At 38.0% G+C, this 14,344-nt stretch overlaps 1 protein-coding gene and 1 long non-coding RNA gene across 4 annotated transcripts in view; one reads left to right on the forward strand and one right to left on the reverse strand.

Annotated features, from left to right (window-relative positions):
* The window catches only part of FGF14 (fibroblast growth factor 14), a 421,004-nt gene that overhangs the window by 125,566 nt on the left and 281,094 nt on the right, over positions 1-14,344 (forward strand). The window lies entirely within an intron of this gene.
* The window catches only part of LOC141919555 (uncharacterized), a 42,798-nt gene continuing 31,516 nt past the window's right edge, over positions 3,063-14,344 (reverse strand). The window contains exon 3 of the long non-coding RNA XR_012622001.1: positions 3,063-5,107. This is a non-coding gene — a long non-coding RNA (uncharacterized LOC141919555). The remainder of the gene's footprint in view (positions 5,108-14,344) is intronic.

Below are 14,344 nucleotides of genomic sequence, written 5' to 3' on the forward strand. Positions count from 1 at the left end.
TTTTTTTCCAGTTGGTCAGAAATGTTTCCCTGTTTGGTTTTGCGAGCAATTACTATGATCACTTATTGCAATGGGTGCATAATAATAGCTTTATAGGTATAAATATCAAAATGCTGTTAGGCTGAGAAATATTGTTTTGGTAACTGGATATTGTGTGGAATAACCGGATTTTTAAGAATATAATTTGCTTAATGTTATGTGTTCACAAAATTAACAGTCGTTGAAACTTCCCATGCATTTTCTTTTTTGAATGGAAATGGTTTTGCCTGTCAGATGACATGTTATTAAAGAACATTAGTTAAATTAAAATTGCACCTAGGCTGAGAGCGTTCATGACACTTAATGGACTTTTTGCAGTTTACTTCCAAGTACTTTCCTACTAACAAGATTAAAGGCAAATTAAGATGAGTGTATTTGTGGGGGGAAATTGTGTGCTTAAAAAAAATAAAGCCACTTTCAGCTGCATGTCTTTTGAGCCATGAATTTATCACACAGAAAGGTAAGGAAGGTAAGCAAGGTAAGTATAACTTCTGGCAAGACACTGAACTGTAGCAAGGGGGAAGTAAGATGGGTGCCTGCCCCAGCACTCTGAAAGAAAAAGCTTAAATATCAGGAAGGGACGTCTGAGCCCCACAGACCAGCACTGTCCTGAAAGAGGGGCTGCATGTCGCCAGTGACAGGCTGGTGACAGGGGGTAGCTGTAAACATCTGGAGGTGGAAATGTGGAGCATCACTCTCAGCTTTCCTCCTTCCTGCCCCATCTTTATGCCACAATATTTTCTTACAGTTCTTCTGCAATAACCTACATTTACTGAGAGCTTTGTTACACATTTATGGTCTTGTGCAATTCGATAACTCCTCCAGACAGCAGAGTGGCTTTCCACAATACAAGCATATTATTTCCAAAAATTGTCAAGGTCTCGGGAGACTTCATCTGTATTTATAAAATGTCTTTAGATGTTCCTGTGAGAGATGTTTTATACTGTGATAGCTGTTGTGGAACAGGCCCTCCTCCATCCCTCTATCCCATACCCAAAAGAAACATCTCTATAGTGGTAATCAGAAATTTTTATCGCACCCAGACAATTTTTTCCTCGAAGGGCTGTGCCATACCTCTTGTGGGATTCTCCACATCAGTATTCAAGTCTTGCTGTGGTAGCATGGCAGAGTTACCCAGATCAGCACAACACCCTGAATTGGGCCGGAGCCAAAAATGCAAGAATAAACTTCCTTTTGATTGACCGTAAGTCATACAGCTTCTTTTTCCCACTCTTTAGTCTCATCCCAAATTGAACTTCTCTTACTGTTGTTTCCAGTACGCTGTACCAGAACAGAGAAGACAAGAAGGGAGCAGTTTGAATTGTCACTGCACCCGTGAGACTGTCCCAACATTCCTTACCTGCAAGTCATTCAGCTGAACATCTGGCTGGTTTTGGGTGGTTTTTCTTTTAATCAATGTGCCAGCCTTTGCCTTGCCACCCATTCGTTGCTTCATACAAGCAGCAACCAGATTCATTATCTTCTGTTTGTTCTAGTTCTGTTGTTCTGGATGGGTCACTGAATCATATTCTGGACTACATCTCATGTTGCCTTCCTTGCATGAAAACAATGTGTGGGGCTATGGAGTACAGGGAACTGGCAACTGTAGCTGGGTTTTAGGTTTTGTGTCTTTCAAAGAGAAAGATTTGAGACTGTGCTTTTCAGCTTTAACATGGAACTAAATAAGCACTTTCTAAAAGTGTCATTTTAAGTTAAAATCAATGGGAGCAACACAGAGGCATGTAACAAGAGTACAAATGACCCAAATCCAAATTAGAAACCCACTCTGAACTTTCAGAAGTCAAAAGGTTGAAAGGCAGATTTTAGTTCTGCATCTTGGATCACAAACTTGTGTATCAATAATATTGTCAAAAAATGGATACTGATTTTCCACTCATTGTCAAAGCGTTCTTTAATGGGGGATTTCTCCAGTTTGTACTTCTACAAAATATAAGTCTCATTTTTATGGTTTTCTTTCTTTCAAATATACAGATTTAAATATGCTGCTAACTGGGATAGTACTTCTTAAAGATGTCAGAACTTTTAATTAATGACATTAGAAAGGAGTCTTGCTTTTATTAAGGAACAGAGGGAAATAGAAATTGTTTCCATCTTTAATAACTGGAGGCCTAAACCTTATCTTGATACAGTCTGCAGAGATCAATCTCAGAAGCTAATTCATGCATTTTAAAAGTTACCAACCTTTATTTGTATGTTGGGCTTTTTTTTAAAACAGAACTTTGTGCATGATTATGTCTCTAACCTGTACCTGTAGGACAGTATTTTCGTAGTTTTCAGCATTCAGCAAACTGCAACCATCTACAAATTAATAGTAAAGGGAAACAGATACTGCCTAGCAGCAAGAAATCTGAGAATCCTATTGTTTGGGCCAGATTAGGCTTTACATTGGTCCAAAAAAGGAAAAGCCAAGGGAGAGATTAACTGCTGGAGACACATAATTCAAATATGCATGTGCAGCATCATTGCTGAAGTACCTTAGGCAGTACAGGTTGCCCCTGAATGACTGTACCAGTTCCGGGAAATAGCAGCAGTACCGTTATTAACAGGTACTGGAAATCAGTGCCGAAATGAAAAATCTTGAACATTTAGAAAGTAATAATATTGTACTGTTGAAAAAAAAATCATTAAGACTCAGCAATAACTTTGCTTGAGTGGAAGATCCATATGTCTTCCAATAAAATTAAAAGACTCATGCATTCATTTCAGTAAAAGATTCATAAGCATTCATTACTGTGAGAGTAAGACTGAGCCATAAATTCCAGAGAAAGTTTAGTTACTAGCCAGTAGGAATTTCTTGAATTATAAAGCTGGTCCAACATTATTTTTAAACACGGTGGTCATGTTTTTATTTTTTAATTTCAGCTTGTTATGATGTTTTACTTTTTTTTTGATGAATTACACTTTAGAATATTTCTTCTGTTTTAACAAAAGTGATTTCCTGTCTTTGATGATGTGTCATACCTGTGGCTTGCAGCATTTATTATAAGTGAAGTCCAGATCCAAGTTTTCATATTTTTATTTTTAGGAGAGGAAAGCATTCGTGGAAAAAGATCAATTTGGTAACATGAGAAATCCATACAACATGTCATCCAGCACAGTATCTTGTCTCTAATAGTCAGCTGTAGCAGTCGCTGGAGATAGGACAAGCATATTGTGAACCTTCTTTTCACTAACTATCCTGAATTTCAGTAGTCAAAATTTTGGAGCCTTTCCTTTCATGCTTCCAAGCTGACAAAACGCTTGCTAAGGGTCAGGAGGGAATATGTCCTGAAAACTTGACATGAAATAGATTTTTCCCTAGACAACAGCAGCTGTTTCTTAACATTCCTAACTTTTCAAGACCTAGGAATAAAATAGTCCTGGAGACTAGTATTGTACTAACCTTAATATGTTGTTACAATATCTAATGCCTTCAAAAGAAATAGCTTTTTGTTTCTGAAATTATTTTCCTAAAATGATAATCAGACAATTTTTCTTATGTCTGAGAAAAATTAGGATGAGTTATTATCTTCAATTTCACTGCTGTATTCTCAGGGCTGTAAGTTTGTCTGGATATGCTATTTTCATTTGATAAATTATGTTTCCTCTGTCTTGTTATGTAAAGACCTACATATGACATGTGATGACTTTTTCCCCTTATATGTAATTAATGTTCCATACAAATGTAAAGTGTTAAGGTATCTTCCAAAATCAGGTAGAGTGAACATGCATTGAATAGGAAGTTAATGCACAATGGCAGTGGACTTTTTCTTTAATTCCCAGCTAGCATTATATATGGCCCATAAAGCCCAAGGCAGGGAGATGAAAGCATCCACTGAAGTAATTAGTAGTACACAAAGGTAAACTTGTCTATTTTGAAAGGGAGTGTTTTTATATAAAGGCATCAAGAGGGCCTCCAGCTTGCTTTCAGAACAGGTTTTTACTAGATAGCAGGTAAGCACACTTGAAAGAGCTACATTTCACAAAGCTGTTACACCTTTCTTCAACAGTGCTGTCACAAGAGTAAGAAGGGGACAGAGTGGATTTGAAAGGAAGGCTAAGTGACTATCTACTTCTGCTTACCCTCCGCACACCCTGGCCTCTGGGTGCTTGAGAGGGAGAGCTGTCCTAATTTATCCCTCTTCCTTGAAGCAGTTGCACTTTTCCTATTCCTAACTTAATTTTTGGACCATATTCAGGTATGACCCCAGTAAGGATAGGGGTCATTCCCAGAAGGGAACATCCCCCTGCCCTTCTCATGCTAAAGCCATCTTGCTCCTTATTATTTTTGAAAACAAAACCAACAATTTTTGCTTATACCTGCAGGTATCTGCAACAGCTTTTTCAGACCAAGGTAATCCTAAAGTCAACCTTAATATGGTCTCACATGTCTGAAATGACACAGCACTTCATAGCCCAGCACTATATCAACTTCATAATCTCCAGACAAGATGTTGATAGGCATTGGAATATAATAACTGTACAAGCTGAGAGGTTTTTCTTCATGTTTTCATATGGCTTTCCTCTGGTTTCTGTCATCAGCACTTAGACCTATACATACAGAAAAAAAACTTAATTATGGAGGGACATCAGCTACGTAATACTAATTCAGTAAAATTTCTGCAGTTTTAAAATGTTTCACTTTTCATTGCAGTGATCAGTGTAAAGCAGATTTGATATTCAGAGTGGAAAGGTGAAAATATGTATTACCAGTGATTCAACAACCACAGTGTACCTGAATGCCTGTTACAATTTTAGTTGTAAATGCTTTGCCGTATTTTCCTTTTGAGATAAAAACCTTCTGCCTCAGACTTTTATGTGTATTAACAGGATATAATCATTTGGTAACTGTCTTATGTAAAGCATAAACATATTTTTTTCTAAGATAAATTTCACTGTTAAATTCATCCAAGACAATTATTTTTGTGTGGCACTGCATTGGTCCCGTTCCTTGTACTGGGTGGTGAACAGTCAGCAGTGGTGGGTCTCTGGGCATCTTCTCTTCACTGCCTGTGGGAAGGGGTTGGGCAGGTGGCCGGGGATGACTTAGGCTCCTACAGTTGGGTTCCTGCAAAACAGGAGTACAAATAATGTCTCATCTGCCACCAGGTATGGTCAAGGTTATATGGCTTGCAGAAGCTACGCTAGCTAGTTCAAAGCTAACTCAAGCTGTCTATATCATCTTTATTTGCAGTTTTGTTATGCACCACTGACCTGTATAGTCATATAGTTACAGCTTGTATTTTGCTAATGGGGTTACTAGACGCAGGAAAATTACAAAGGTTTTTTCATCCTGACAGGTGGTTCAAGTGCAAACTCATAGCCTTTACCTGAAGATCACCTTTCTCCTTCAAATTTATTGTGTAGAAAATTGTGGAGAGTCTAATCTGAAGTCTAAGTTTTTTGGTACATGTGCATATGATTTTGTATGTGAGTAATTTCAAGATTTGTATATGCCAAGTAAAGACATAGATACTAATTGATAACATAAATCACATCCTTTCTAAATGTAATTTAAAAATGCCTTTTAGTTTCTGTATGTCAGACATAATCATAGTCACTGTAGAAAGTTTAAGACAGAAGTGTAGTAAATAGCATTGTGTAGAGGCTGACAAGTAAATTTGCACAACATAAGATGGAACAAAATGGAGTTGCTATATACAAAATTCTAAGAAAAAGATTTCTGTGAGCTGAGTATTTGGCAGCTTGTCTTTTTCAAATGGCATGCTTACCTGAATCTTCTCTTGTAAATACTTAGAAAATAATTGGCATGAAAGCTGGTATACAGTTTTCATACAAGTGTATGTGTACTGACTATTCCAATATATTTAAATTTATTACAATGCCAAAAGCATTATAGCACAAGATTGTACTTCTGCTATACTGCTGAAGTAAAAACAAAAAAATTAACATATTTTAGTTATTAGATATGAATTACTTTTATAACCTAATTACACATTTAATAATTTTTGATGTGTTGGAGTAGAAAGGAGGGTAATGAGAATGCTGGAATTAATTTTACATTGAGTGGACCTGAGAAGAAAATTTAGAGAGTGACTGTCAGATTTGTAGTTTTGCAGTTGGAGGGAAAGTTTGGTGGGAACCCAGATGGAACAGCTATCTGCTGTCATGTTCAGAAATGTGCTGCAGTGTAGAAGAAGAAAAAAAAAACCCTAACCCAAAATCAGTAAATGAATTTTCATACAATAAGTCATATATTGGTGTAGTTTCGGGATACCTACCATTGTGTTCACAAGATGAGCTTAATTGCAAACGTAAGAGTTTTTGCAGAGTACAAAGCCATTAAATTTCTAAGTAATGGTTATTTTCAAATTGGTCCATAATGAAACTTCTCTGTTCTGAGCAGAATTATGCCTTAAATTGCTCTCGTATCTCCTAGTAGGGCGAGTTTTTTTGGTAGGTGAGTGACAGGATTATAAGGGTGATCATATGCAGGCAGACTGTAAAGAAGCATCAAGAATAAGTGCAGATCCTTACCATTTTAATAAAGACCTTTTTCAGCTGCCACACCCTTCAAAGCAATAAGCTATACAGCAACACTTATGAATATAAATTTTAGTTTCCTCATACTCCTTGGAAAGCTTCTTGGGGTTTAGTCCACCTTTAAATACTCAGAACTTTAGAGCCCAGTGCAGGCAGTATGTCTTCTACTGGCTATGTGTTACATTAGGATTAGCTGAGTTATAAATTGATGTGGGGAAAAAACAAGTGGTTTGTGTTTGTGCTGAAATGAATATGGGAAGGTCTGTCATTTAACTACTTATTACAAATAACCTGCAGCTGCAGTATTAGTGGTGGAATGAAGTTGTGTTAGGTGGAGGTGTAGGGGGCCCTGCATTTTGCAAGCATGCTTTTTTATGGTAAAATTAGGTTTCAGGCTAAAGGAAGGGAGTGACAGCTCCACCATAGAGTAGTTTGAGCTGTCATCAAATCACACCTTGAGTTAGTTAATTTGCCCTTCCAGGGAAGTCCCTCTGTTTCTGTCTGGACTTGGCTTTGCTACCTTCTGCTTCTCTTGCAAAAATACCTGTATAGATACACCTATTGGGTTTGGGCAAGTTGCACAGAGCCTGTAACGCGGAGACATTACCCTGAAGTATGTTAAAAGGGGGTAAAGTATAACCCCACGTGTAGCTTAAATGGATCTAATATGACACTGCTGCTAAAGGAGGTGTGTTGAAAAGGCCACCTAGCCCACTGGCATCCCCTGACCTGGGCATGCAACCTGAGTCCGCTTAAACAAAACCCAGCATGGCCCAGTGAGGCCGCCTCACCAGCACAGCTGAAAACCTGAGCAGAATGGGATGGACATTGGTTGCTGGTGGCCGTGTTGCCCCATGGATACATCTGCACGAGGGCCTCTTGGTAGCTGATCCTGGTTAGATGTGCCATGAGGTGACCACTGCGTCCTAATGATGTGGGCATATGAGTTGCCCTGAAGTAGCTGGGAAGCTGTAAATTCACATCAGCCTCATCAGCTCCCTTTTGTAGACAAGCCTTCAAGCTTATTACAGAACCTCTTTTGAAAGTGAAGAGAACAATGTGTGCTTCACTGGTGTGTTGAAAGTTTACATCTGAAAAGACTTTTGAATTGTGGATGAAAAGTAGATTTTAAATCCACAGGAAGGTTATTGATTATAAAACAGGATTTGGGGAAGGTGAGAATTAATGTGAGAATTGACTTATTGTAATTGGAGTTATTACAACCTACAGATTTTTAATAGAAGTAAAATCCTTGTTAATATTTATGTTATTTGTAAAGGGTACTGCCATAATTCCCCTGGGTAGCTGACTTCATTCAGTGTCCATGATCTTTAAATTGCCAAGCAGATGAGGTGAATGCAAGCTGTAGCGATAAATTGCTTGTTTGGTGGGCTCACCTTAGTGTTCTTTCTTTCAAATCTCAGGCTTTGTCAATGTTTCTTCCAGGGTGTTTAATATTTTAAAAAGTGGCAGTTGCAACAATATGTAAAGGGAGCCGACAACAATAATCTGAAAATACTGTCCTTTTCTTCCTGTGAGCCCACGGGTGTTTGCTGGATGTAGAGAAGCACAATTCAAGGCTCTTTGTTAGGATGAGGCATAAAGCTATATAGAATAATACCACCTGCGAGTATCTCTTTTCTTTAGGATTGCTGCATACTGTGCATATAATAATTGCATTAAACACAGTTGTCTTCTTTTTCTTCCCCTTTAACTGTTGTTTTCTTCTTCCCCAAGCTTTCATTTTTAATATTTTGCCTGCTAATTTGCTGTTGGCATCACAACCCTCAGTTTTTTATAGATGGACACAATACGAAGTAATAGATTTTTCCTGTTTAATTTCATCTGATATATTTGACATACTTAAATTTTGTTCATATAGATAGGATGGCAGCTTAGTGAGTTTTTGTTTGTAATTAATCTTTTTTTGCCAGATAAAAATCCGAAAAGGTAGTTTTTCCTGATTCATAAGTACAGTGAGTGCTGATATAAAACCAAAATAAATCTGAAAAATATCACATGAAAAAAAAATAGATGAAAAAATATGAAACCCTTCATGAAAAACCATTTCCTAAGAATTTTTTCCCCTTTCAGTGTTTTTTGTGGTATCAAACTCGGTAAACTTCTTGATTTAGTATTCTGTGGGGTTGTCAAAATAAGAAATTAACATGAAGTAAACTGTTGAACAGACTTTTTTTTGACAGAGAAGAAAAAACTGTTTAAAAAAGAGAAAAGACAAAGCCACTAATTTTTAACTCTATTTCCACTTTAGATAGAAATTTCAAGAAAGGGAATCACAGTCTGCTTTTTTTTTTTTTTTTGACAGGATAGGCAAGGTTGAGGAGGATTGATTGCTTTCAGCATGGTGTTGCATAATGCTTTCACAGTAGATTTTCAAAGACAAAACCAGAAGATAAATTCTTGCTATTGTGGCATGTTTGGATGATGATATGACTCCTAACTGGATATTTAAGACCAAAGGAAAAGGCCCATGTTGGAAAGGTGTGCCAGATGCGTGGCTGGGGTTGAGCTTGAGCTTGGCCACGTGGCAGGTAGGGTGAGCACACTGATGAGGCACAGGCACAAAGCTAAACTCCAAATGCTCTGTCCTTGCTAGCCAGGGGTAGCTGGTAGGTAGCCAGTCTCCCACAGCTGTCTCTCAGTGGGGAGGGTCAGACAGCAGCTACATCTGGGAGAGGCAGTGATCAAGGGATGGCTGCCACAATCATGATGGGGTGACACAGATCAACCTTAGAGGTTTGAAGATGTTGGATCCAAGGTCTAGGGGAATGAGAGTGGACTGTCCATGAAATGGTGACAAGGCTGGGAGAAATGTGTTTTTATCATGTTTGTCTAATAACAGGACTGTCACCAGTGAGCGGTTGCCTGTGCCTGGTGGAGCTTTTTCCCTGAAAAGATTGAATGGGTTTTGGTAAGTTGCTAAGGCAAGAATGATGCATCTCCAGAGGATCTCTGAGCTGTAACTAATGGGGGTTTGTTTAGTGCAGATATTGCATCTCCAAGGGAAGGTCCAGCTGCAAAGAAGCCTTGAAGGAATGCAATATCACCTTTCAGTTTCTTTAGTAAGAAAATAAATGCCCTAAAAAAGGAATTAATTTTGGTTGCCAAGTAATATTTTTATATTAGACCAAGCCGAGGAAAGTTTTTCTGTTTCATATGGAATTATTGGATAGTCATGCTTAAAATCTTATTTTTGAGTGCAACATGAAATAAAGTTGTTATAATAGAGATTCTCTAGGGGAAAAAAAGGACAGAATTTATATCCTAATATAAACTTTTTTTGACAGGCTGAGGGGACATTAATGTTTTAGTAAATTGAGTTTGAGGATCATGCTATACTTACCAAATTTCCCCCAAATATCTCAGAATAGCCTTGTAAAACATTCACTTCTTTCTTTTGCTAGAAATGCATTCATTAGATGTGTGTTGATTTAATTATTTCTGCAATGAACATGGAGTGGATGAAGAGATGTATGTTCCTTTTTCACCCATTCTCCAATGACCTGGAATTTGGATAAGAAAATTCTATGTTTTACCACATTCCAGTAATCCTGAAGATTTGTTTTATTTGTTCTGGAATGGAAAAAGCAAGCTTATTTTTGTTTTACTAAAAACACAGTAGTCCAGTTAGAATGATTGAAAAGCTGTTATTTCTCTTGAATAAGAACCACAAACTTTTATCAAGCTTTCATTCACCGGTTAATTTTAATTCTGGTGAAAGAATAATTGCCTCAGCTTCAGACAGAAAAAAACTATTACAGTGGCTAACTTCCGAAGGACAGAGTTTCAGGTAACAGGGCAGCTTAGTGATTCTATTTTGATTTACAGGGCGCTTGAATAGGTATACAATTTTATTTTTTTTAGCTGTGCTACTGAGGAGATGTTTCAGTCACAGCAATATATGAGAAGTTGAATTCACTGACGTCTTTTCAAATTTTTCAGAGGATTTTGAGGCTTAATCTCTCATTAGTGAACTTCTAGCTAGCTTTAGTGAAATTGTACATGTGAATAAATAAGTGAAGCAAAAGAGTGTATTTTGAATTGGTTTACTTTTCTACATAAATTAAATCAACAATCAGGCTGAACACTGGCTTCTGCTTTATTGCTGAGTTAATACTGTACACACCTACAAAGGTTTTAGCATTTCTGGCTCTGAGGTTTGGAGTAAATTTGTTCTTCAAGATTTCAGATTCTGAGAAGCATTCAGGTATTTTTAGCTTGTTCAAGCTACCTCACAACAATAAAACCCTATGTTTGAAATTAATTTTGTATTAAACATGTTGTTGGTTTATTTTGAAAATGTTTCATTTTGTTTTAAAAACAAGGGGATTTGGATTTTTTTTCAAGTAGGATGAGAGGACTCCACTTCTAATTATCATACTGAGGGTTGGCGGAGGCTGAGATATAAATGGCATATGCTGCTGCAATGCTTGGGGCCCTTTTATTTGAGTGTTCAGCCAGGAAAAGATGAGAAAACCTGCAATGGGAAAATCATATACAAGGATGGAAATTTATGAGGTGAAATAAGATGAATTGTTGAAATATAAGTGGTTAGAGGAAGGGTCCTAAGAAAGGGGTGATGAGAAGGTCACTGTGTGACTAAAAGTAAGCAAAGCATGGCTGGGAGCAGAAGACTCTCAGATTTGCAGCGTGGTGAAAAGCTGTGCCCCATCGAGAGGCGGGTAAAGCCTTTTTTAGGATTCTGTGTTGATATGGACTTTGATACCCAGAAAAGTCTTTTTTCCTTAGGTGTTGCCAAATTCCCAGAGCAACCAAACCACATGGGTACAATCAACTTCTGTGACGGCCAGTGAAGCAGGCTACTTTGGGTGCTGTCATTTCTCATGCCTATATTGCATCCCTGCCTCAGTGCTCAAGGATGAAGAATTGCTGAGAGGCAGAACCGCATGTTCCTCCACCAACACAGCACCACCTTCCCTTGTGCCCCAGGCCAAAGTGCTATGGTGCTTGCAATCTGTGCTGGAACAGCTGTTTTGCACTGTGTGTGAAAGAGCTGGACCCAAATTAATTACATGGAGAGTGCTACCCTTGGGGATCAGGAGCAGGGACCAGACCTGCTCTGTGACCCTTCTGTGCCTACCAAGTGCAAACAAACAGAGACATTGTTGAAAATTCAGTCCGAGTGACGTTTTTTTAGAAGTGTGCTTCGTATCACTTTCCACAAGTTACTTAGTTTTGCTTGTTTTGGCTAGGTTTTGGTTTAGGTGCTTCCTTCTTGCTGTTAATCAATAAAGCATTAAATTAATTAGCTCAAGATTTCAACCTATCTAAACCTACAATTGTTCTTATATCACTTTATGTATGGGTTGACTTCACAACGCAAAGTAGTAATAATATTAAAAGCCTAACAGCCAAGTATTGCTTAATGTAGTGGCGCCCAGGAAAGTACAAATGCAGTTACTCTGATAGTGTGTGTGTGTGTGTGTGCACGCACGTGTGTGCACACAAGGCCCTTAGATTTCTTTTCTTGCCCATCTAAATAAGAGAAGCAAGCAGTTCTTCAGGGCATTACCTGTTATTAGGGCCTCGATCAGGGCCACTCTGCTCGAGAAGGTCTCTCCAAGTGTTTCACCCACTGGTCTCCTAAGGTCTGCATGCCTCATCAAGGCTGACTCAAGACTTGCGCTTACATTAAGGTGATTGTACGCTGTCTGAGTAGGTTTATACTGACTGCTGTGTCAGTGCTATACTCAAATGGACTGGGTAAACGTTGTTTGCAAGGTGGAGCACTGTGGCTATTTCTTACCAAGCTACAAGTTGTCCTGGAATGAGTAAGTTTCACATCATAGAAAGTCAGCTACAGACATGTACATGAGTCACCTCTAAGAAGGTTTCTCTTTGTCTAGGCAAAAAAAAAAAAATGTATTTGAAGAAGAAGAAACGCAGATGTGACTGATTCATCTGACCTGACATTCAGTCAGGTGTTTACAAAGCATATGGTTGATCAGAGTATTACTCAGCTGTGAAAAAATACATACTCCATACTTGCCCCATTTATTTGTGAATTATTGACAAAAAATTGATTTATTTTTTAAGTAATGTGTGCCATGCCTTGTTTGTTTATAATTAGGTTTTTCTCTGATCACACTCTTCTGCAAACTGTTTTGCTGAAATCAATATTTGCTACCTTTATTCTCTAAGGTGCTGAATGACCCTGTGACATCCTCAAATCTTGAAAGTGCTTCTGACTTTCATGTATGTTCACAATACTGAGTATTTTGCAGCACTGAACTCTGATTGCCTTTTTATTGTCTTTGATTTTTGCATCTGAGTCTGCCTGCTTGAGGAATCTCTCATTTCTTAGTATTATTCTTTTCAGCTTGTGTACTGTTGTTTAGTGAAGGTTTGAAACATGCGTGTAAAGGATTAGTCTGTTGATTTCATTGGGTCCCTTTCCCAGCCTTTGGCAGTTGCCTACACTGTTCCTTTGCACAAGCTCCCTTTGCCTGAGCAACAACTGAGAAACAAATGATCCTGTACTCCCCTTTTGTCATGCAGTTGCTTATTGATTGTACTGAAGATTGGCATATGCAGAATAACAGGCAACATTTGTTCTAACAGAGCAGTCAGATTCAGTTTATGCTAGTTAAAAAGTTCTTTGCATTCAGTCACAGTACAGGTATATAAGAAAAGAAAGGGTTAACTTGAAACAGAATTACTTGATTTGACTTACACAGTTCCCCAGTCCTTTGCATAGTGTTTAGGGCTACACAGAGAAAAAGTAAGTATATTAAAGAATTAATTAATAACCTGACATATTGAGTCTCACAAGCCAACAATAATTCTAAAATAAAACCTCAAAGCTATTAGGCTTTAAACAAAACTTCCCAGCTGCCGATCCTTTCCCGGACTGAGCCTTGTTGTATGTGAAGGATTGTATTATGTCATTTGCACATAGGAAAAAGACTCGTTATTTAAGGCATTTGGACCTTAGTTACCAAATTGGCCTAGTGAAAGCTAAAACCACTCTTTCTTCTGCAAAATGTTTCTGGCTTGAAATAGCTATATCACCCTGCTTTTCCATGCTCTTATGGACTTAGAGAGAGAATCTGGCAGTTAGGTTGAACACTCATTCTGGGACAAACCACAAAACAAGTAAGCTTAACTTCAGTAATGAATATACCAAAGGAAAACTATTCATATGGACCATTTGGAAAGATTTACATAAATTAAAATGAAGAAGAGCTCACTTTTAGTAAGCAATGATGCTCCTATGGTTTCAAGTACAGATCTGTGTAAAATTTTCATTTTAGTATGAAAAAGATCTAACAACCCATGAAGGTGTATATAGGATGAAAACCAGAGGGGAATATTGCAAGATTGAGGTATACTCAAAAGATGCTGAACTGTGATGCTGAAATAAAAAAAAAAAAGAAAATATCAGAGAAATGTAAAAGAATTTACCTGATTTGCTTAGAAATCCTCCTGGGGAAAAAATATCATGATGCATTATTAGAAGGGCAACAAGATGGGGTGCAAGCAATGCAGGAGGCTTGGAACCAATGCCAGATATTACTGCATCACACAAATGTTGGATTGGCTGGCCAAGTGTGATGGTGTCCTGAATTTGCTATGAAAAACAAGAAAGCATTTTGTTCAACTGGATATGATATTTAATCTGTGTCAGCCTTAAATGTAGGGACCATGAAATACTGCAGTTCAAAATCAGAGCAAAGTGAAGAAGGCAGGTAGCAGAGGAGGCTTCTTTGGCTTCTTCAGGGATCTGGTAGGTGGAGAGGGAGACAGCTCTTAAGGGCAG

Source organism: Strix aluco, chromosome 2 (genome assembly GCF_031877795.1).
Source record: "Strix aluco isolate bStrAlu1 chromosome 2, bStrAlu1.hap1, whole genome shotgun sequence".
Taxonomy (NCBI): Eukaryota; Metazoa; Chordata; class Aves; order Strigiformes; family Strigidae; genus Strix; species Strix aluco.